Genomic DNA, 24,840 nt, shown 5'->3' on the forward strand with positions numbered 1-24,840 from the left:
TTTGAAGGAGAGATTATTTGATAAAATGATCAAGGTAAGTTCTATATTTTCTGTTTGTTGTAAAGAGCGTCCCTTAGTGTTGAAAAGGAAATATAATTGAAGTGACTTTTTTTCAGATTAATTGAACCTTTCCTTAAGACAGAAAATCTAATACTTGCCAAAATAAGCACCTTAAAGCCAAAACTGCCACCAAAAAAAAAAAAAACCCAAGAAAAATGAGTATTACTATTTAGTGGTACTAAAAATATGATAAACAAAGTTCTAAGTCCTTTAGAACTTGTAGAAATTTCTTGCCCAGATGATTTACTTTACACACTAACTTAGCTGTAAGCACCCACAGCTACAAAGCAAGAAGGGGTCAGAGACAAAAGCTACTTTGTTCAGTCGAACTTTTTAACTTGACCCCCAAGTCCTCCCTCACAGGCAAAGGAGGAGTTTTACACCTAAATATATTCTTACCTTCTGTTGCTTCTTTGATCCGACATAATTTAAAGAATACATTTTCAAAAGTCACTTTGTGACCCTAAGCATGCATCTTTTTATTAAAGGTACCCACATGGGGCGCCTGGGTGGCGCAGTCGGTTAAGCATCTGACTTCAGCCAGGTCACGATCTCGCGGTCCGGGAGTTCGAGCCCTGCGTCAGGCTCTGGGCTGATGGCTCAGAGCCTGGAGCCTGTTTCCGATTCTGTGTCTCCCTCTGTCTCTGCCCCTCCCCCGTTCATGCTCTGTCTCTCTCTGTCCCAAAAATAAATAAACGTTGAAAAAAAAATTAAAAAAATAAATAAATAAAGGTACCCACAGAAGTTTCTCTTCCTTCAGAAGAGTTCGTGGACCATTCTGAATATTAAATCAATTCTTTTTAGTTGAGTTTTCTTTTTTTAGGTAGGCTCCACACCCATTGTGGGGCTTAAACTCACTGCCCCAAGATCAGGAGTTGGATGCTGAGCCAGTCAGGCGCCTCAGTTTAGGTGGGTTTTTTTGGTTTTTGTTTTTTTTTTTTTAACTTTATCAGTTCCTGGAACTTGACTTTTTCTATTCATATCCTGATCCAGTATGATCTCATTTAGTTGGAACAACAGTGTAGTCTCTGCCGTTTTAAAGAGGCAACCATAAACTTCTCCCTTTACAAATCTGTTTTCTTACTGTCTATGTCATCAACACATAGGCCGTTTTCTTCCCTGATGAATTGCAGAGCTGGGCTTCCCAGTACAGTGTGTGTTGCATGAGGAGACTAGGCAGCCATTCACCAGGGCTGTTCTTCATTTTCTACCACTTTGTAGAGAAATCTGTTAGGAGTGATTTGCAACTTTGCATTGATTTTCTTTACACTCAGCCTTCAACTTCATTGACAGGAATTGGTGAAATGTAGATTGCATTGCATAAAGGCCCTTACATACCTGTGGATCAGGGATTCTAACCTGGGGACCATTGATTTTAGAAGGTTCATGCAAAATTTTATTTGTATGGGGGCACCTGGGTGGCTCAGTCGGTTGAGCATCCGACTTCAGCTCAGGTCATGATGTCACAGTCTGTGAGTTTGAGCCCCACGTTGGGCTCTGTGCTGACAGCTCAGATTCTGTGAGATCCTGCTTCATATTCTGTGTCTCCCTTTCTCTCTGCCCCTCCCTTGCTCATGCTCTGTCTCTCTCTGTCTCAAAAATAAATAAAAACATTTAAAAAAATTTTTGTTTGTATGTACATTTTTCTGAGAAGAGGGTCCAGTGTTTTCAGCACATTGTCAAAGGCATTGTATAGGACTTAACAACAGTTATTCAGCTACCACGGCTCTAGGGAAGCCAAAAACTGTCCAGACTAAGCCAGATCACCAAGAGCTATTCTATTTTCAGATATTTCTTCATTCACTGAACAAATTATGTGAGCAACTCCTCTGGGCACTGCTATATAAATGCTGGGGATGCAAGCGGTGAACAAGATAGGCAAGATCCTTACTGTCACAATCTCATTTTGTTGGAGGAAGATCCACGACAGTGATGATTGCTAAATAGTTTCAGATAGAATTTTAAATAGATTTCGATCCTGTGAGAACAGAACCGGTTAGTGTTAAAATCACTGGAGGTAAGGTGGACCACTTTGTATTGGGTTCTCAGGGAACACCTTTAAGGAGGTGGTATTTTAGTAGATCTGTGAATGCCGTTGAGAGATAGGAGGAAATAGCTTTCCTAGCAGAAGGAAGAAAGAGCAGATGCGAAGTCCTAAAGTGCTGCCTAGAGAGAGAAAGGATAATAGTATGGCTATAAATTAGCATGGGGAAGAAGTACACATGCAGTTGGGAAGGTTATCAGAGCCAGGTCGTATAGGGCCTTGAGGGCCTTGTGAGGTAGTTTGGGATGTTGAGTATGATGGGAAACCATTCAAGGGTTTTAAACAAATTAGTATCATACTCTGATTTACATTTTTAAAAGATTGTTCTGGCTGCTCTGAGGAGAGTAGATTGGAAATGGACAACATGAGAATCAAGAGCAGATGATCATTTTGGTAGTCTAGGCTACAGATGCTAGATTGCTGTTAACTAATTACTAATGGTGTGGTTCACTATATTTCACAGTGCCTTCTTCATGTAGACTCAGAAGTAGCTGTCTTCATTATTGGAATTAGTTGCATTTATCCTGAGTAACTAGTATTCTAGTAACCGAAATATTGTGAGTTACCTAAATATATTTCCTTTATTGTTAAAAATAGCTTCACTGCTTTATAGCTAGCTGTATAGGATAGCATCACATACATTTTGTGTACCAACATCTTCTATTCTACCTTCACTTTCTTTCAGCCCTGAGTTTTCTCGATTATTAAGTTGTGTTTATCTTGCAAGTATTTTTATAAGTTGCCCCTTAAAGCCCCTTTGGAAGAAGACAGCATGTAAATAAACATTTGTTAATGGAATGCTAAAACTGTCTGCGTTATATGTACGGATTTTCACTTATTTCTTCATTTACTCATTCATTTATTCAGCAAATGTTTATTAAGTGCCTCCTATAGCTAGCCACTGAGGAAATAGAATTGAACAGTAGACAATAAAATAAGTACTAGACCATTTGAGAGATGAGTTAGTTGGTATCAGTGAAGATAAAGTTGAAGATTAGTAGGTTCAGAAAGGTATCTTGGCTAAAGGATAGAAGTTAAGGAGTGAAAAAAGAAATCTGCTGAAGTATCCAGATGGTGTGTTGACGAGGACACTCTTGTAGGAAATCAGGAAATAGGATGGAGTCCTACTTCTCTTAATAACTATTATATGACCTTAGGAAACTGTTTCCTGAACTGTTTCAACTATATAGCTTAATGGTTTAATGAAGTGTGTGGGGAAAAATATTGTACACTTTACTTCTGAGAGGGATGTTTTCCTTGGCGTGCTTAATCTTCATTGCTAAAATTAGTGAATTATGTGAAGCTTGTATTGCGCAGATGCCATTAATTGATTGAGTTGGCAGTTACCATCTCTGTACTTCCCACACTTCATCAGGGTGATGGTGAGGCTGGTGTACCAGATCTGCATCATGGTGAACCATGAGGAGCGTAGTTCCTTGTAACAGTATTGCCTGATAAGGGAAGTACCCTGGGCACCCCCCTCCTTGTTCTCATTATTCCCTCACTTCCACCCTTTTATACATAGTCTAATAATCCCTCTCTACCATACCCCCAAATGGTTCTAAAGTTTAGGAAAGAAGTTCAGATATACTTTACCATAGAAAGATAGACAAAGCCTGATAAATACATAGGCTTGTGTTTGATTTAAAATGTACAACTTTGGAGTCTACCTAAAGGGACATGAACAAGACTTGGAGGTTATGAAAGAATTGTTTGGCCATAATTCTTATTGTGGAGACTGGGCGTCTGCCAAGACTTTACTTTGAAATTTCTGTCTTCTGTTTCTAATCTTAAGGCATCATAACATACAATTCTTTTGCCACTAGTCCAGTTTGTTCTTTTATGATGAGGAAGGAGGCACTTTTAAATAACAATTATTTCCACTATAATTAAACAAATCTTCTTTTGTTTGCATTATATTTGTTACTATATTGTATACACACTCTGCTTGCTTAAACATGTCCCTGTGACTACTTCACAGGAACTTTGTTCAGAAGTTTTAAAGTCTTTGACTTCTTAAAGTATTAATGGGATTTGCCAAAGTTGTAGTATCCGAATGCTTGACTAGGTAGAGTAGCAGGACAACAAGCTTGTTCACACAGCTCCTCCAGCAAGCGTTTTTTTTTTTCCTTAGACAATCCTAAATTCATTTGAAGTGCCAAAGAATTAAAGGAAGATGTCTTTGGGTTTACTCTTGAATATAACAAGACCAGACATCTCACAAAATTTACCTTAAGGTCCAGATATTAGAAAAGTATGCTGCCCTTTGCAAAAGCTTAGATTATGAAGGATTAGTCTGAACCTAAATGACTTTTGCCTTTTTGTCCCTTTTTGTTCCAGTGTGCTAATTCTGGAGGTTTACAGTTTATTGCTTAACTACATATGTGATTTATGCTCATACCTTCAGTTATTGATATAACTTTTGACTACATAGATTGTTGTGGTTGTTTTGAGGATAAAGGTTGGAGCTGTTTTGTAGTTTGGAAAATTACCCTCTAAAATAATTTTTTGAAAACCAGAAAAACAAATAAGCAGACGAACACCATAATATTTACAAAAATAATACAATGCTTATTGGTTTTCTTTTGATTTTTATTTTTGAGTAATTATAGACTCACAGAAAGTTACAAATATAGTTCCATAAGGTCCCATGTACACTTTACCCAGCTTCCCCCATGGTGACATTTTTTTCTAAGTTTATTTATTCATTCTGAGAAAGAGAGAGTGAGCATGCATGCACACGTGAGTGGGGGAGGAGCAGAAAGAGAGAGAGACTTCCAGTCTCCGTTTGCACTGTCAGCACAGAGCCTGGTGTGGGGCTCAATCTCACAAACCGAGAGATCATGACCTGAGCCAACATCAAGAGTCAGATGCTTATTCAGCTGAGCCACCCAGGTGCCCTTCCATTCAGAATTATTTTTAAGAGAAGTACTTAACTTAGCAATAGGATTATAAAGAAAAGTATCAGATTTACAAGAAAAAATTATACATATAAGTGTGTATTTGGGAAAGTATGGAATATTTCTTATAAATATTACATGTTGTGATTAATTTTGAGGTGCATTTTTCAGTGTGTTACACAAGGAGTAAATCTTTGTCTCCATAGATGGAGAATTATAAGTTCGTGTATAATGTAAAGAGAGGCAATCCCATATTTAATCATCAGTACTCTTGGTATTTTTTTTTTCACTGAAAGTGATAGGTTAAAATTTTTAGAATTGTCTATCAGCAGTAAAGAAAGGATAGTGATAGCTGGTCTTTTATAAATATTATGCATCCATTAAGTATTAGATATAAACTCCATATTGGCACTGTGCAACAGGGAACGTTATTCTTCTCTCAACATTAATTCACGTTTTTGCCAAACTCCTTATTACTCATTTATGAGAACTATTTTTCCTTGCAAATGCCTGGGTGGCTCAGTTGATTTAGTGTCTGACTCTTGATTTCAGCTGAGGTCGTGATCTCTCAGTTCATGAGATTGAACTTGCTTGGGATCTTCTCTCTCCCTCTCTCTCTCTGTCCCCCCCCCCCTCTCAAACTAAATAAACTTAAAAAGAAGAAATTTATTTTTCCCTGATAATTGTTTTATTTATTGAACGGAAAAAATTTTTTTCTATTATAGATTTCTGCAAGTTGGAAGGATAGTTAATGAGAAGTTTAAATATTTAAATGCTTTGTCAGAAAAAACAGCAATATTGCACTGTTTAACATACTAATGAGTATTAAAACTAGAACCACCATATTCACTATTATGATCTTTTCACTGTATGAAACAAAATTCTCTAGACTGCCTTTGTACTATTTGCCATATCCAGCGTGAATCTTACAACAGTGTTCTAAAAAACTTTACCATGCATTCTTTTTGAAAGCTGATTGGTTATACATACAAATAAAAGAAAATCTTGTGTAAATTAAACCATCCTAATCTGGTTGTTTTAAGCACTTAATTTATAAATTGAGGAAATTAGATCCTAATCCTACTTTACATATAAATTTGAACAAGACATTTAATCTCTCTGAAGCTCAGTTTCCCTTTTATAAAGTATAGAAAAGCCTGTACTTCACTGGAATGAGATGTTCAAGTGAAAAGCTGTACACAGATACAAGTAATGGTCTGAAATGGAGATAAAGAAAAATTAACAGTAGGTGATAGTGAACTTTGTATAAGACTCTTATCAGTCTCTCAAGCCCCCTTGTAGGTAATCTGTGTGTGACAGAGCCCCAGACTCAAACAATTTGTTTTTTGATTTTTTAAAAGTTTATTTATTTATTTATTTTGAGAGAGAGGGTGTGTGCAAGCAGGGGGGAGGGGCAGAGAGACAGGGAGAGAGAGGATCCCAAACAAAGCTCCACACTGACAGCACAGAGTGCAACGTGGGGCTCAGTCTCACAAACCGAGAGATCATGACCTGAGCTGAAATCAAGAGTCAGACACTTAACTGACTGAGCCACCCAGTCGCCCCATCAAACAATATTTAAAAAAAATTTTTTTTAATCAAACAATATTTATGCAGAGCTTTTCCAGTGGTTTAAATTAAACGCTTTGTGTGTGTGTGTGTGTGTGTGTGTGCATTAATCTCTCTGCTTTTCCTTTTGTTGCAGAAAAGACACAGTCATTAAACTTCAGCTTCTCAAAGTTTTCTATGAAATATAATTTAGTTCAGTGCAACAAGCTTTTATTGAGTACCCTAAGAGAGAAGGAAGAGCTATTACCTTTGCCCTTGAAGAACTCATAACTTGGTTGGAAAGTGAAAGCAAACATACCCCAAAAACTAGGTGTATGTACATACTTCAGGCTTAGGAGTGAGACGTTAGGGGCCCGCAGAGCCACCCATCCTCACATTTAGATGGCTGAGAGAACTCAACACTGCCGATACTCAGGTAGCACTCCGAAGGGGTGCATTCCACCTCTGATATCCATAAAACCATATTTTAAAAGAAATTTGGTGGGGTTTTTGGGTCAATAGTGACCTCTTAAGAGTCAAGTGGATATATAGTCATGATGAAAAGTTTTATTAATATATATTGAAAGAATGAAATTGCTGAAGGGATTATTTGATTTGAGAATTAATATTTTATAGTATTTTCCTTGAACTTCCTTCTTAGGTGTATATTACAGTGCTTAGTACTTAATAGCAAGTGACAGTTTAGTCCCTGGAGTGTTTTACATTTATAGTTCTCTCTTTCTTTGACTCTTATGTTTTCTTAAATGTCAGATCATCTTCCAGTTACCTTCAGTCTGTGATTCAGTGATTTTCATGGTCATGAAATCCTAAGGTTTGAGAATTGGAAGGCACGTAAGAAAATCTAACCAAACCTCCTACAGGTTCTCCCCTTAACCAGGCAGGGCTCTTGCTGCTGTTCCTGGTGTCTTGAGAACCTCTACATTCAAATAGAGGCTTCTTTGCCCTTTTGAAAAGCCACATGGCTGCCTTCACCACTTTTTCCTGAGACCTGGTGTCAGACATTGTCATTTCTGGCATTTCCCAACCACGCATCCCTCATTTTAGAAGATTAAAATGTTTGATTACTCAGTGAAGTTAACTACTTTCTCCCTACTCTTCCCGCTTTCTTATTCCCCTCCTTCCGGCCCTCCCTGCCTATTTCCTGTCTCATTCACTCATTGGTTTGTTTAACTCTGTATCCTTTTGCTTCTTCTAGCCCTCTTAGGATGTGCCATCTGAAGACATTCCAATGTAAACTTAGGCCCTACAGCTTCAGTGCTTTGGCAGAATGTTTTCTTCCCTCCGGTCTTAGAATTGTGAGGCTCTGCTAAACCAGTAGCCCTCTCTAGTGGTAACTACGCACTCTTTTATAGAGTGTGAAATGAGAGAGCCTGTTCTCTTAGCCCCCATTTCCATCTGTAGACCATTGTTCTTCCACTTTTGAGTGAAAGCCTCAGCCCCTTTGAGCTTCCTTCGTTCATCTCTATCACCATTAATCTCTCACTGTTACTTTTGCAATCAGTTTATCTGTATTCACGTTCATCATTTTCCTTCCTTCAGACTCCTATGATAGGTAGCCATTTTATTCAGGATTCTCTCGTCTTCCTATGCCCTTGACCCCATTTTTCTATGAGACTTGTTTCATTATTCATCTGCCTTTCCTCTGCTTTATCCTTTATCCTAGCTAACTACCTTAGCTTAAAAACATGTTCACATTTTTCCTGCCTGAGAGAGAGTGGGTGGGGGATATCTTCTCTAGTCTCATTCTAACTGTTTCTGATCTCTTTTTTTCTCCTTTGTATACTGATTCCTTAAAAGAATTATTTATAATTGATTGTTTCCTTATTTCCTCATGTCTCACTCATTCCTGAGTCAACTGTCTGCTTTGCCACAGTGCTGAAACAGCATTCACTTAGGTCACCCAGGGAATGCCACTAGACCTTTTTAGCCCTTACCTTATTGGTTCTTTCTGCTGTGTTTGATAATGTTGATCACTTCCTCTTTAAAATTCTTCCTTATTCAGGCATATGGGTGGCTCAGTTAAGCATTGGGCTTGGGTCATGATCTCATGGCTGTGGGATCTAGCCCTGTATCTGGCTCTGTGCTGACAGCACAGAGCCTGCTTGGGATTCTCTCTCTCTCTCAATCTCTCTCTCTCTCTCTCTCTCTCTCTCTCTTTCTGCCTCCCCCCCTTACTCTCTCTCAAAATAAATAAATAAACTGAAAAAAATCAAAGTTCTCTCTTCTTCAAAGACTACTCTCTTAACATTCTTTTTATGTCTCTGCCCCCCAAATGTTGGTGTACCTGAGGTTTCTGTCCTTACAACTCTGTTCTGTATATACTCTGTCTGGGTGAACTCATCCACTCTCCATCATATCTCTGGCACAAATGCTGTGTGCCTTAGATATATATGCAGTTGCTTGATAGACATTTCCACTGGGATATGTGTCCTACATCCTATGTGACCAAAGCTGTCAACACATCATCTTCCCTCATTCTCTAATCAGATCTTTTCAAGTTGTCTGTTTTGGTTGATGGCACCACTCTGCCATGCCCCCCATTCAATCATCATGTCCTAGGGATTTTTCCTCTCAAACCCATTCTCCTCTTTCCATCCTAACTACCTGCCCTATTACCTATCCATCCGCTTCTCTCTTTCCCAGCTACCTGTTTATCCCAGTGTATTTCAAGGTTATCACAACAGTTTCTTAATTATTTTTCCCATTCTTTTTTTCTCCTCAAATCCATTCTTCACAGAGCTGTTGTATTTATATATGTAAGTAATGAGTCTGACCCTGTGAGCTTTCTTGTTTAAAATTTTCCCAAAGTTCCTGAACAAGGCGTGTATGTCCTTTTGTGATCTAGCCCCTGTCCTCTTCTCTAGCCTTTTTGTACTACTCCTTTACTGATAAGTGTAAGAAACATTAAAATGTATGACAGTCCCCAGAAGCACAACTGTTTCCCATCTTTGTGCCTTTTCTCATGCTGTCCCACCTGCTTGAAATACCACTGCCTCTCCCTTGATTAACTCCTTTTTAAGACTCATTTTGGGTACTACCTCAGATGCCTTCTTGGGTTTACCTCTCACCCCCATCAAGACTGGATGCTCCAATAATAACTGTACATAACTCCAGTGTAATTTGCACCTTTGTTCATGATTATGCTTATGTGAATATCTCTTCCATTACACTAAAGAACTCCTTGAAACAAAGACTGGGTCATCATCATCTTTTCCCTGCTAGTGTCAAATAGAGTGCTTGTCACATGCAAATATGACTCCTTTGTTTTACAGAACAGGAAATTGAGACCCGGAGTTTACAGCTCCCTTAAATGATTAATTCAAAATGAAAGTACCTTGATTTTTTTTTTTTTAACTTAGTTGGGAGGGAATTGAATAGGGCGTAGAATAAATACATTGTAAATAAACACAAATAAATAAATAGTATTGGTGTCATAAGAAACAGCACTTCTTATCCAAGTGAAATATAATCGGATAAGCAAATAATATCCATAGAATATTGATTAGGTGAGACATTGGAGGGGCTTGATTTTCCCAACCAAATGGTGACGGTTTCTAACATTCTGAAGCACCATAACCAAATAGCAGATATTTAAAAATTATTCCGAAAAAAAAATGCTGACTCATTTTAAGTTGTAGTGTTTGTTAGATATTTTCTTAAAATCATTGAATACTCTCTTAATACCCCAGATGCTGACTAGGAGTGAAATTCCATTCATAGGGCACCTGGCTGGCTCAGTCAACAGAGCATGCAACTCTTGATCTTGAAGTTGTGAGTTTGAACCCCGTGTCCAGTGTAGAGATTGCTTAAGCAGAATTTAAAAAAATAAATTTTATTGGGGTGCCTAGGTGGCTCAGTTCATTGAGCATCAGACTCTTGATTTTGGCTCAAGTCATGATCTCATAGTTGGTGAGTTCGAGCCCTGTGTCAGGCTCTGTGCTGGCAGCATGGAGCTTGCTTTAGATTCTCTCTCTCTCTTTCTCTCTCTCTCTCTCAAAATATTTAAAAAATAAAAAATATATTTTCAATAATTCATTTCCAACTGATCTATGAATATTTAAAGAATGCTTCCAGCTTTCTTACCTGTTTATTATTCTTCTCTCCCCTTCTTTGTCCTCCTAATTATCAATAAATTTTACCCCCTCAACTGTGTTGAGGGCACTGGGCCAACTGCTGTTTTATCTGTTACAGGGAAGAGACTCTTTTGGCTTGAGTTTTTTTGGCTTGAGTTTTTTTCTGATGGCCTAATGTACATTGCTAATACAAAGTGTCGATGGAAATAATTATTTTAACAGTATGACACAGGCTGTTTTGCTTAGAAATGTCCTAATTTCCTGTTCAGGTTATCCAGAGGTCAGGTAGGGATTTCTTTTTGCACTCCTATAATACAGATTCACATCATGCAAGCATTGTAGCACTTAGATCACAATCTGTTTAATTCCATTGGCTGCATTCATGTTCCCAAGAAGATGAGTCCTCCTCCTGCTGTTTGTATTTAGTTTCTCTTTTCATATTTTAATTCTGTAACCTGTAGTTAAGGTGTGATGCCAGTAGGTCTTTACCAATAGATGTTTTTTAGCTAAGTTTCATCTTAAAGTTTGTCTGTTGGCCATTTTGAGGATCATGTGGACACCTGCATTCGTCAGAATGTCACAGGGTTGTCACTGTTACTCTGTCCCAGAAATCTTTTACTAATTAAGCACTCAGGCAAGCATCAGACCCCAAAGTAAGCCATGGCTACCTGCTGTGTACTTCTACCTTAGTGAACCAGCTTCGGGGCAGTTTGATAACTGCCCTTTTTTTCAAATTTAGTTATGCCTTGAGGCTGTGGAAAAACGGAATATATCTGTTGAAACTAAGCAGCAAGTGTTCTGACATGTTTATTGACCAAATTATTACACTTGGCAAAAGGTAATTACATATACAGTCAGGTTTGGAAGTAACTGGATAATTAAAGGTTAATAAATTGGCTAGCATAAAAGAAATGCCTTTCAGATTCTACAAAAGTAAACTAAATAAATACTTTCTTAAATTGTTTGAATAAAGATTACAAAATCTTTATTTTTAAGATTTGAAAGAGAGAGACGAATGAGGATACAAGCCCCCTTAAATACAAATACTCACCAAGATAGTGTAATATTTGTCTTAAATGGAGACCACAAAGATTCTTATATTCTGTATTTCCATCATTCATAGTAGTCTAGCTAACTCTGCATTCCTGTGGGAATCCATGGCAAAATGGTAAATCATCTGTATGTATATTCTAAGACCTAAAACTGAGACCTCATCTCTAGAAAGCAGAACAAATGAGATACACATCTGAAATTCAGCTCCCCATTTCACCAAAGTGAAGTCTGGTTATGCAGTGACTGGAACTGGGTCTCCACTTTTGTCCCTGCCTACTAAGGAATTACCGTAGAAACTATTCCCCTTTTCCTCCTGAAGTGGTTGGGATTTCATGGTCTTGGTTTGTTTTATTAATTTCAAATGGCCTGAGTTCCATTTTATTTTATTTTATTGTATAGATTTTTTTTAAGTTTATTTATTTTTAAGAGACAGCGTGTGTGCAGGCACATGCATGCATGCAAGCAGAGGAGAGGCAGAGAAGGGGGAGAGAGAATCCCAAGCACACTCCATGCTGTCAGTGCAAAGCCGGTTGCAGGACTCAATCCCACAAACCATGAGATCATGACCTGAGCCGAAATCATCAAGAGTCAGATGCTCAACTGACTGAGCCATGCAGGCACCCCTTTTTAAAGTTTATTTATTTTTGTCATTTTAAAGAATAGAATGACAACATGACTCTAGGGGCTGAAGTATCTGGTTTTAATTTTAGTTTAACTTTGCTTTTTCAAAAGCTAAAAGGCAGTATTTGTAACTAATGGCAAATTATAAATAATACACATTACTTGACTTCTTAAAGTTTTCGAGTAAAAACGTATATGACTAATTTTTTAAGAGAGAGAGCAAGAGGGTACAAGTGAGTGAAGGGCAGAAAGAGAGAATCCCACAAGGGGCAGTCTCATGAGCAGCAGAGAGAGAGAGAGAGAGAGAGAAGTGGAGCTCACCCAAAGTAGGGCTCATACTCACCTAAAGTGGGGCTTGAACTCATGTGAAGTGGCCTCAAACTCATGAACCGTGAGATCGTGACCTGAGCTGAAGTCAGATGCTTAAAGACTCAGCCACTAGGGACCCTATGACTGATTTTATTGAAGACTAAATTAGTCCATCTATTAGATTCTCCCAAGTTTTCATTTGTCTTATTTTACTTTTTATGTATGTGTGTGTGTGTATTTTGAGAGAGCGAGCAGGGGAGGGGCAGGGAGAGAGAGACTCCCAAGGGGGTCCACGCTGTCAGTACAGAGTCTGACATGGGGCTCAGTCCCACAAACTGTGTGATTGTGACCTGAACCCAAACCAGGAGCCTGACACTTAACTGACTGAGCCAACCCAGACGCCTCCACATTTGCCTTATTTTAAATCATAACTGTAGGGAGGAGCGGAGAGGAATATCCACTCAGATTCACAAAACTTTTAAAAAGTGGTTATTCCCTCTTCCTTTTTCTTCTTACATTTGCACTTTTAAAAAATGGTTTATTTATTTATTTTGGGAGAGAGAGAGAGCATTGCATGAGCAGGGGGAGGGGCAGAGAGAGAGGAGAGAGAGAATCCTGAGCAGGCTCCTCACTGATAGGTCATGAGATCATGACCCTGAGATCATGACCTGAGTTGAAAGCTCAACTGACTGAACCACCAGGTGTCCCTACCTGCAGTTGCACTTTAAAGGAGCACATAATGAAGCTCCAGCCTTGTCTAAGCTTCCTTCATTCAAGCAAGTACTGTATCCTGGAGTATAGACACTTCGGCATGCAGTCTTTCTTCATTGGTTAATCCATATTGTCTTCCTTTGTTGTTTTAATTCTTTTAAAAAAACATTTTTTTTAATGTTTATTTATTTTTGAGACAGAGAGAGACAGAGCATGAATGGGGGAGGGGCAGAGAGAGAGGGAGACACAGAGTCAGAAGCAGGCTCCAGGCTCTGAGCCATCAGCCCAGAGCCCGACGCGGGGCTCGAACTCACGAACCGTGAGATTGTGAAGTCGGACGCTCAACCGACTGAGCCAACCAGGCGCCCCTGTTGTTTTAATTCTTACATAGTCAGTTTATGCGATCAGATCTTACTTCTCAATAGCTTCGAGGAAGCAAAATGACTTACAGAGAGAATTGAAAGTCTAGTGAACACCTCTTATTATGAGTTTCATGGTTTGATTTTCTGAGTATTAGAAGTGAGAGCTTTATTGGTGAAGTCATTACGTAAACTACCTGTTACATAAGTGTGGCAGCTGATATAATGAATCTGGACAGAAAATCAAAGGTATGACTTGAGAATGTTTATGTAACATGCTCAATGGTGGTATCACTGGTTTACAAAAGGTAATCTCAGGAGCAGAACTTTGGTTGTGAAATATTTTTAGTTCATTTTTAGTGCATTTAGGACAAATTAAATCAGTCAATAAATAGGTTAGCTTTCAGAATAATTATAAGATTATCAAAAATTCAGAGATTATTAATAGTTCACATTAAAGTAGATATCATAGCCATCTTATTAGTATATCAGAAGTGAGTTCACTGTAGACTCACAAAATTCTGTGTCAAAAGGTATGTAGTTTATCTCATTATACATTTGACACAGTTTTCTGTGTCAAAACCTATGTAGTTTATCTCATTATACATTTACTTGGTGCCTACTGTATACCAGGTATGGGGCCAGATATGAAGATACACATATAAGCAACACAAACTGCCAGTTTTGAGGCACTTACAAAGTACACTATTAGGAGGAAGTAAAGGCAATATTACTTCTCTAGCGGGTCAGCAGATGCATCAATATACTGTGAAAAATTCCATGATAGAGATGTGGCAGGTGCTCTGAGGACGCGAAAGAGGAACAGAAAACCATCCCAAAATGTTCTGGGGAGGCTTCTTAAGAGAGGCAAGATTTAAATTTTAAGAGATTTAAATGTTATGGAATAAAGAGTTACATGGGTGGCAAAGAAGGGGAAGGGGACTCCACACAGAGAAGAAAATGAGCAATGTCTTGGGGGTCATCATGGTTTTAAGGGAACTATTAGGAGTTCCTTGTATAGGAGTTTAAATTACAAGGCAGGAGAGGAAGCCAAAAGGTTGACCTTGTAGGGGCCAAGGGTAGGCCAACCCAAGATGAGCCACTTTGGCATGAACACTATTTTGCATTAAAATCAATTAAAACCCAGCAGATACAGGAAAACCTCCTTACCTCCCCCTCAACTGCCAGTTTGTACCAGGAAGAGTGCTATTAACAGCAATTCCCTTTCACCTAAGATACTTCTCTGCATAATAGGGCAACCTTTGTTTTCCAGACATCTCCTTTCACCTTCCTGCTAATGGTCCTTCTTCCCTTTGTATCCTCAGACCCTTCAGCTGTCTCTAGCTCATTTAAGGCTCATATTTGCTCATTGTCTTTGAAATTTGCATGCCTGTGTAGATTCTCCATAGATTAGCTATTTAATTTTCTCCACTTAATCTGTCTCATGTCAATTTGATTCTTAGTCCAGTTAGACCAAGATTCTTCCTCCTCACCAACCTGGAATAGGTAGGTGCAAGATCACCTTGCATGTCATATTAAACAACCTGAACTTTATCTTGAAAAAGTTGGGAAGCCATTGATGGTTTTAAGCAAGTGAATGGTGTGATCACATTTGTATTTTAGCTGGATCTCTCTGGAAGCAGTGTGGAGATTGATAGATCTGCATTATTAGAAGGGATAGCCAAGACCAAAGTCCCCAGGGTAGAGATTATGATATCTGAACTAGGATAGCAGTAGTAGTAGGGATGGAAAGTAGGAAGCAAGTGAATTCAAGAAATATTTAGGAGGTTAAATTGGCATGATTTGGTAATAAGTTAGATTCTGGAGTTGTAAAAGAGAGGAGTCAAAGCAGACCGTATGCACATTTCTGGTTTGGGTAATTAGGTAAGTTCTGTTGTTCACTGTGTAACCCACCTTTCAATATCAGGAAGCGGAACTAGGTATTCTCACGACCAAAGAAAAACAAGCCAAGTATATATGTAAAGGTATTATAAAAATCAAAGTCATACTCAACTATTTCAGGTAAATGTACCTGAGGAAACTATTTGAAATTTTCTTTCCTGTTTTGGAAAATATAGGGATTTTGCTTTTCAGAAATAGAGGCTAGAAAAATTCTTGATAATGATTTCATTAACATCTTTCTGCATTTATAAATAAATTCAAGGAAACTTTAGTTAAATATCTATTGTTATTTGGGTTTAAATATGTAGTATACATAATTTAAACCCCAATTGCCAAAGGATTATTTTAAAACTCAACCATATCAGAAATTAATGTCTTTTTCTTTCTTTAATTTTTGTTAGCATTTATTTTTGAGAGAGAGAGAGAGAGAGAGAGACAGAGTGCAAGCAGGGGAGGGGCAGAGAGAGAGAGGGAGACACAGAATTGAAGCAGGCTCCAGGCTCTGAGCTGTCAGCACGGAGCTGGATGCAGGGCTTGAACTCACCAAACCACAAGATCATGACCTGAGCTGAAGTCGGACGCTTAGCCAACTGAGCCACCCAGGTGCCCCTCAGGTGTTAATTTCTTATATTACTAAATGGAGAGTCGAAAGATCCTCTTAAAAGTTTATGAAACAAGTTCTACTCCCAGGTATATACCCAAGAAAAATGAAAACATATATCCACACAAAAACTTGTATATGAACATTCACAGGAGTATCATTCATAATAGCTGAAAAATGGAAATAACCCAATGTCCATTAACTGATGAATGGATAAACAAAGCTGGTACCATACAATAGAATATTATTTGACAATAAAAAGGAATGAAGTACTGACACATGCTACAAATGTGGATGAACCTTGAAGACATTATGCTAAGTGACAGAAGCTCCTTACAGAAGACCACATGTTATATGACCCCTGTTTGGAGAGTGACTGCTAATGGCATGGAAATTCTTTTGGATGAGAGAAATGTTCTGAAATTGATTGAGATGGCTGCACAACTCTGTGAGTATATTAAAAACCATTGATTTGTAGACTTTATTTTTTCTAATGCTTATTTTTATTATTAAGAGAGAGAGAAAGACAGGCAGAGTGCAAGCAGCAGAGAAGCAGAGAGAGGGAGACACAGAATCTGAAGCAGGCTCCAGGCTCCGAGCTGTAAGCACAGTGCCCAACGTGGGGCTCAAACCCATGAGCTGTGAGATCATGACCTGAGCTGAAGTCAGACACTTACCCGATTGAGCAACCCAGGCGCCTCTGACTTGTACCCTTTAAATGGATGAATTGTATTGTATGTGGAATATATCTCAAAGCTGTCTTAAAACATTTTTAAGGTGACAGGGACGCCTGGGTGGCTCAGTCGGTTAAGCGGCCGACTTCGGCTCAGGTCATGATCTCACAGTCCATGAGTTCGAGCCCTGCGTTGGGCTCTGTGCTGACAGCTCAGAGCCTGGAGCCTGTTTCAGGCTCTGTGACTCCCTCTCTCTGACCCTCCCCTGTTCATGCTATGTCTCTCCCTGTCTCAAAAATAAATAAAACGTTAAAAAAAAAAAAAAAAAATTTTTTAAGGTGACATAGCAAGAAGTTTAATTATATTTTATATTTTTATAACATATTTTTATATATTATTTATAAAAGATTATATATATTTTATAAAGTTATAAAAGCAAAATATGGAGAAAAATTGTGCCAGCTACCAAAAATAGGAAGGTTGTATAATTAAGGTAAACCATCATATGTGATAGCTGCAAGCTGATAAATCAAAAATTAGAGGGGTACCTGAATGGCTCAGTCCGTTAAGTGTCCAACTCTTGATAGCGACTCAGGTTGTGATCTCGCTGTCGTGAGATTGAGCCCTGCATTGGGCTCCGTGTTGAGCAGAGCCTGCTTGAGATGCGTTCTCTCTCTCTCTCTCTCTCTCCCTTCCCCCTGCTTGTTCGTGCTCTCTCTCTCTCTCAAAATAAATAAACTTTAAAAAAACTAGAAAAATAAGCATAGAGACACTGAAGTAATCACCATAATTAAAAACAGAAGTAGTTAAACATTGATTGCTTCTGAGAATGAGAAGGGTAGGGCAGTGGACTATCATTTTTTATGATAGGCTTTGCTTTTTTAATTTTTTTTTTTACATTTATTTATTTTTGAGAGGCAGAGAGACAGAACACAAGTGGGGAGGGGCACAGAGAGAAGGGACAGAATCCAAAGCAGGCTCCAGGCTGTGAGCTGTCAGCACAGAGCCTGACGCGGGGCTTGAACTCACAAACTGAGATCATAACCTGAGCCGAAGTCGGACATTTAACCAACTGAGCCACCCAGGTGCCCCTATGATAGGCTTTATTTGATTATTAACCATTTATTACTTGGTAAAATTAGTTTTAATAAAGAAACACATAAAACCACACATAGCATGTATTTGTATGCCATTTTAGCTATGATAGTGACCAAACAATTAAAGCAAATGTGGATATGTACAAATCTGATTACATAAATCCCATTTTTTTGCCTCTTCTCCCAAATTCTGAACCCACCCAATTAGTTTATCTCTGACTACTATATAGCTTACCATCAAAAATACTTTGAAGGGTGCCTGGGTGGCTCAATCAGTCGAGCGTCCTGCTTTGGTCTGATCTTACCATTTGTGGGTTCGAGCCCCGCTTCGGGCTCTGTGCTGACAGCTCAAGGCCTGGAGCCCTCTTCGGATTCTGTCTCCCTCTCTCCCTGCCCCTCCCCTGTTCACGCTCTGTCTCTCAATAATAAATAAACGTTAAAAAAATTTTTTTTAAATACCTTGAGAACATTCTTCTTCTGTGTGCAGTTCATCTGAGTGAAATAACCTGAAGAGATCAGTGCTTTTAAAAGGTCTCTGCAGAGGGCCGTGCCCAGAGCTTGCTCTTGGTCCTACGTAGGTGGGCGTGGAAAGGCTGACTGAGAACAGGTTTGGCACATGGGACATTTGAAGAGGGCAGGCGTGGGTTAGGGGTCAGGTGTATCAGAGAGCGTGAGGCAGCATAAGGACAATTAACCCCTGAAGGCAAAAAGTGATGTGGATGGAGGCACTAAACTGCTTCTTTACAGTTTTTGCCTAGGTACTTTCTGGCTGCTACTTAAATTTCTCTTCTGTGCTTCATATGGAATTCTCCAAATGTGGTGTTTTCAGGTAGCTGGAAAGGGGGTAGAGCTAAGAGCTTTAAAAATCATACTAAGCTCATCATTTGATTTTAATATCTGTTTGGAAAAAGGAGACTTGTATTTCCCCCCATTAGGTTAATTTAGTAAGATCCATTTTTCTTGAATCCCCAGTGACTACTTGTTCATATTTCTTTGTTAAAGCTGTATTATGGTTTAGGATTTTTGTTGTTGTTTAAATCTCCAAAGTGCTCTAGGAACCCTTGCATTGGCTTTGTGTTTTGGAGGCAAAGGAAAAATGATCTTCTGCTTTACTTTTGGAATCTGCAGAGCAACTCTGAGATCCCAGGTGGAATTGGTGTTTGGAAAAGGGAATTTGGGGGACTAAGGTTGACCCTGAGCCCCCAGGTCACTGTTCACATTTACAAAAGCAAACCTGGTATCCCCAATTGCTTTTCTCTTGAGGTTGGCTTAACTTTATTTATCTTCTGTCTTGGGTCACTGCCCCTGAGGTGCTTCAAAAGCAAAACCCAAAAGACTCAAAACAAAGAAAGTTAAACCAGATTCAAGGAAAAAATGACCTGGCAATCTGGGTTCACTTTTACAAAGACAGAAAGTCACTTCAAGAGTTCCATAGAATGGTTTTAAGTTGGCCTAGATCCATTGTGTCAGTTGCATAAAGTGGTCTCAACAGGTCCAAGACCCCAAGTTTCTTGGGGGGTAGACCAGGAGTGAGACAGGATAAGAAACTGTCAGCAAGCCAAATGCTTTGACACACATGAATTCTTCAGTGATTCTGAAGCGATTCAACTATTTTGAGCATATAAATGGGACCACCCATGCAACCATTTCTTTCCTTAAGGCTGAATCTTATTGTTTGCTGGACACACACAAGGAATGCTGAGGAAGTGAAACTTACAACTCACTTACAGATATTGGCATAAATCTACTTTATGTTATCAGATTAGTTATGAAGGGTATTTTTGAATCCTTGGTGAAAAAAGAAGTTAGGATACTAATTTCAGGTAATCTTATAAATCATGATGAGATAGAACTGAGGCATATTATTTTGCTATTCATTTTTGTATGATCCATACTTTGCTTACTTCCCAAAAGGATTTAAGGTAGAATTACTTTACTTGACTATTGGAACAAACCCATTTATAGAACTTAATACCAATTTTCATTATAATATACCTGACTTTATCCTTTAATAAGTAATTGTAAAATTGCTTTTGAATAATCTAGGGAAGATTTTTGTTTTTGTTCATGTTTGATCTACATCTTTGAATTTCAGGTATATATGTTAATTAATAAATTCACCTGTCAAAGCTGTGTCTTACTGTTTATTTACAAGACTGAGAGAGATTTTGTGTAATTAATAACAAATGTATTGTTTGTGTACTGCCATCTGAAGGGAGCAAAGATTAAGGTAGAGAATTGAGGTTTTCCATAATTTAGGTTTTAATATTAAGGATATAGTGCATCCTGTGAAACCTGACCAGATGTGAGAGGTAGACCCCAAGGCTATGACTGTGTAGAGTGAAGGTGAGTGTCAGTGATTTTTTTTCTGGCACCACTCCAGTTTCTTCATCCCTTCCTATCACACTGTGGCTCCAGAGCAGTTGTGTTCTTTTTAAACCACTCAAAAAACCAGGGAACATGCCTTTTGGTGAAAGCAGGCATGGGTAGCAGCCTATAAAAATAGGCTCATGCCATAACTGCCTGGCATAAGGTTAGGTAGGACCCAAGAATAATGTCCTAGCTTGGTGTTATATCTTTTGCTTCAGTGGATCTGTACTTTAAAAAGTGGGATTATATCAAACTAAAATGCTTTTGCAGAGCAAAGGAGACTGTCAACAAAACAAAAAGACAACCTAGCGAATGGGAGAAGATATTTGCAAATCATACATTTGATAAAGGGTTAATATCCAAAATATGTAAAAAACGTACACAACTTAGTGTGGCAACTTAGTGTGGGTGTGAAAGTGTGTGTGTGTGTGTGTGTGTGTACACACTAAACAATCCAGTTAAAAATTGGGCAAAGGATTTGAATAGACATTTTTCTAAAGAAGATCTACAGATGGCCAATGGGCACATGAAAAAGTGCTCAACATCACTAATCATCAGGGAAATGCAAATCAAAACCACTATGAGATGTAACCTCACACCTATGAGAATAGCTGTTCTCAAAAAGACAGAAAAATAACAAGTGTTGGCAAGGATGTGAAGAAAAGGGAACCCTTGTGCACTGTTGGTAGGAATATAAATTGGTGCAGCCACCATGGACAGCAGTGTGGAGGTTCCTCAAAAAATTAAAAATAGAACTGTCATAAAATCCAGCAATTCCACTTCTGGGTATTTATCCAAGGAAACAAAAACACCAATTTGAAGAGCTGTATACACCCAGCATGTTCATTGTGGCATAATTTATAGTTGCCAAGATAATGGAAGCAACCTAAGTATCCATCAACAGTATCCATCAACAGATAAATGGATAAAGAAGCTGTGGTATATATATATGTATATATATATTATATATATATTATATATGTGTGTATATATATAATATACATATATATATAATATATGTGTGTGTGTGTGTGTATATATATATATATATATATATATATATATATAATGGAAAATTGCTTGGCCATAAAAAATAATGAAATCTTACTATTTGTGATAACATAAATGGACCTAGAGAGTATTATGCTGAATGAACTAAGTCAGAGAAAGACAAATACTGTATGATTTCACTGTGGAATCTAAAAAACCAAATGAGCAAAGAAAACAGACATAGACTCATAGGTACAGGAAATCAATTGGTGGTTACCAGAGTGGGGAGTGATTGGGGGGGTTGGCACACTAAGTAAAAGGGATTACTTAATTGTACAGACTTCCAGTTGTAAAATAAATAAATGATGGGAATGTGATGTACAGCATAGGATATATAGTCAGTAATATTGTAATAACTTTGTATGGTGACAGATGGTAACTAGACTTACCTTGGGGATCATTTTGTGATGTATAAAAATAACAAATCACTACAATGTATACCTGAAACCAATAGGATATGGTATATCAATTATACTTCAATTTAAAAAAGTGAAACAGGACCTTGTAATAGTTAGGGATGAAGGACACTGATAGACCATTCAGAAATATTAGTGCTTTCTCTAGGAAGATGATTTAACTCTACTAACATTAGACCTAATTCTTTACTTTGAGGGAAACTATTTTCTTTACCAATGCCCCAGGGAAAGACTGGGAGCAGTGGAGGGAAGTCAGTTGACTGCATTCACTCACCCTAGTTTGTCCACAGACCAACGTTGACCTTTTTCAGGAAGCTGTGAGCATCAGCCAGAGAAGTCTGTAGGGTGTTCAAGTTTTATACTTTGAGAAGCCTAAGGAAAAAGCTCCCAGGTAAACTTGGAATAGTCTGGCATCATCAATTAAGTAATAAGTAATAAGTTCGTTACCTCTTGAATATCTCTTGAGTGGTTACACTCTGTTGGACACACTATGAGTTTGGCTGCCTAGCTTTATGAAGTTTGTTTCTATTTACTTATTAAATGCAATATTCTGCTTTTGAAAAATCCTTACACACATGGAAATGAGAAATCAGAATATGGGATCAGTGTGCTTCCTGGCCCTGTATTTCCTCTGCACTCATGTGTATGCATCCTTTGGGGCACAGACACAGAATGGTGCTGGAGTCTATAGCCACTGGGTTTGTTGGCTGAGAATAATGAGCAACCAATCACTTGCTCCTAAGAAATCAGTAGCTTCTATCTTCATGCTAAATTCATTGGAGCTTACCTGTATGTTAACTAGCTGGACTTTCAATGAAAATTTGAGGGGTGCCTGGGTGGCTCAGTCAGTCAAGCATGAGACTTCAGCTCAGTGATGATCTCGCGGGTTCAGTGAGTTTGAGCCCCGCGTTAGGCTATGTGCTGACAGCTCAGAGCCTGGAGCCTGCTTCATATTCTATGTCTCCCTGCCCTTCTGTTTCCCTCTCTCTCTCTCAAAAACAAACATTAAAAAGAAAAAGGTGGGCAGTCAATATTTGTTGAATGAATAAATGAATCTTATCTAGATTCTTGGCCTTTTATCCACATTGGTAATATATTACTTAACCATGAATGTGCAGACTTATGCAGATTTCCTTAGATATCTACAAGTTAATGATGCACGGTGAGTATTTCTATAAAGTATTAGTATAAATTTGAAAGTATGTAGATTAGACTTGTCTGCATGGAGGCAGGCAGGTTAAATTTTATGGTTCCTGTTATTTCTAGTGATAAGAGACTTGCATATGAATATCTGAACATTGTGAAATTTTAAGCATTTGTGAAATTTGTGAAAATTGTAAGCATAGTATTTCTTTATCTGTTTTTGTGCTGTTTTGTAAAAGAGTCAATTCTGTATTCACAGCTGGAGTTGGTGTAGGTTTTAAATTCATTAAGTGGACTCCTCCTTTCCCACCTGGGGGTAGATCAGCCCAAGAGAAAAAGAGACTTATTTTAAGGCTTCTTCCTCTTCCAAATCCCAAAGGTCATGTTGCTAATGCCTTCTGGAAAGAAAGGGAGATTACAGCCAGTATATTAAGTGGTTACTTTCTGCTGACTGTGCGCATGCCCACACACACTTGTGCAAACATACTTATACCTAAAAGAAGAATCCTTCAAAATGAGGCTTTTGTTAACAACTGTGTGAGGAGTATTTATTATTGAAATTTATTTTAATATATAAATAGGCAAACTTTATTTCTAACTCAGAGTTAATACGTGTCCATTGTGGGATGTTATGAAAATAAAGAAGACGACAACAGTTGCCCATAATCCTACCACACAAATAACAACCATTCTTAGCATTCAGTCAAATTTACTTCCAGTCTTTTTTGATGGGTTTTTATGTAATTTTAGTAGGAACGTTTAGTATAAGCATCTTAACAGATACTTATAATTTTGTGTGAACATCAATTTTAATAACTACATGATATTCATCTTACAGATAGATACACCTTACTACTTAACCATTCTCTTAATATTGAGATTTGGACTGTTTTCAGGTGTTTTTTTCCCCTTCAGTTTTTTGATAACACAAATAACATTTTTGAGATTAATTTCATTGTTCTCTACCTTTATTACTGTTTCCTGAGGTTCGATTCCTAGAAGTAGGATTACTGAATCAAAAAGAACAACCATTTCTATAAAGTTCTTAACCAGGTATTACAAAATCACATTCCAGAGATGTTATGCCAGTTTTCATTTTCACCGTGGGTGTGTGTGAAAATAACTTTTCCCTCCTTTCACAAGGAGGGAAAACTGTACTTGTTGCCAAGCAAGAGTCAAAAATTACACAGAAGTTTAAATAAATTTAAACTTTAAATAACTTCTGTCTCTCAGACAATATATTCTTTTAACATTGTTTCGGTGTAGATCCTGTACCCATGTTTTAACTTTGGATGTAGCCTAGAATATTGTCCAAAGGAAAATAGAGTGGTTTTTATTTTATTAGTAATAGTTAATATTTTCATTATAGAATTTTCACCCTTTTACAGGGAAGTCTCTATGTTAGATAAGAAAAGAGTCAAACAAGTCCATTACCTTCGTATAGAAGAGCTAGTTTCTTGTAACCTTTGTTTAGGTTTTAATCACCCCAGAAGTTTTATCCTTCTTAGGGCCCATGGGTTGGCTCACATGTCCTATGAGTAAATACAAATGCTTCCTTCAATTGGAAGCAAAACCAGTACACCCCTTACTTATAAAGTGAATTAAAAAACAAGAAGAAAGAATAATATAAAAACTGAAGGAAGGTAGTAAGTAAAGTATTTAGCTTTCTGAAACAATTCAAATGGGGATAGGAAGTTGGTTTTAAATGGCTTAAGGGAGATTAGGGTTTTAAAGTTGGATAAGGAGTTTGGTGCTTTGGTTTAGGCATGGCATTGCTTTTAAAAGATTACTTCCATATTTGACAACAATTCTCACTGGAGATTATAAAGCAAATAGTCAATTTTAAAACACTATGGAATACAAGAGGGCTTCTTTTTGTTGTTGTTTG

The 24,840-nt window shown here is 38.0% G+C and overlaps 1 protein-coding gene across 4 annotated transcripts in view; it reads left to right on the plus strand.

Annotated features, from left to right (window-relative positions):
- Positions 1–24,840, plus strand: part of EXOC6 (exocyst complex component 6) — a 229,178-nt gene that overhangs the window by 201,217 nt on the left and 3,121 nt on the right. The window lies entirely within an intron of this gene.

This window comes from Prionailurus bengalensis, chromosome D2 (assembly GCF_016509475.1).
Source record: "Prionailurus bengalensis isolate Pbe53 chromosome D2, Fcat_Pben_1.1_paternal_pri, whole genome shotgun sequence".
In the NCBI taxonomy this organism is placed as follows: Eukaryota; Metazoa; Chordata; class Mammalia; order Carnivora; family Felidae; genus Prionailurus; species Prionailurus bengalensis.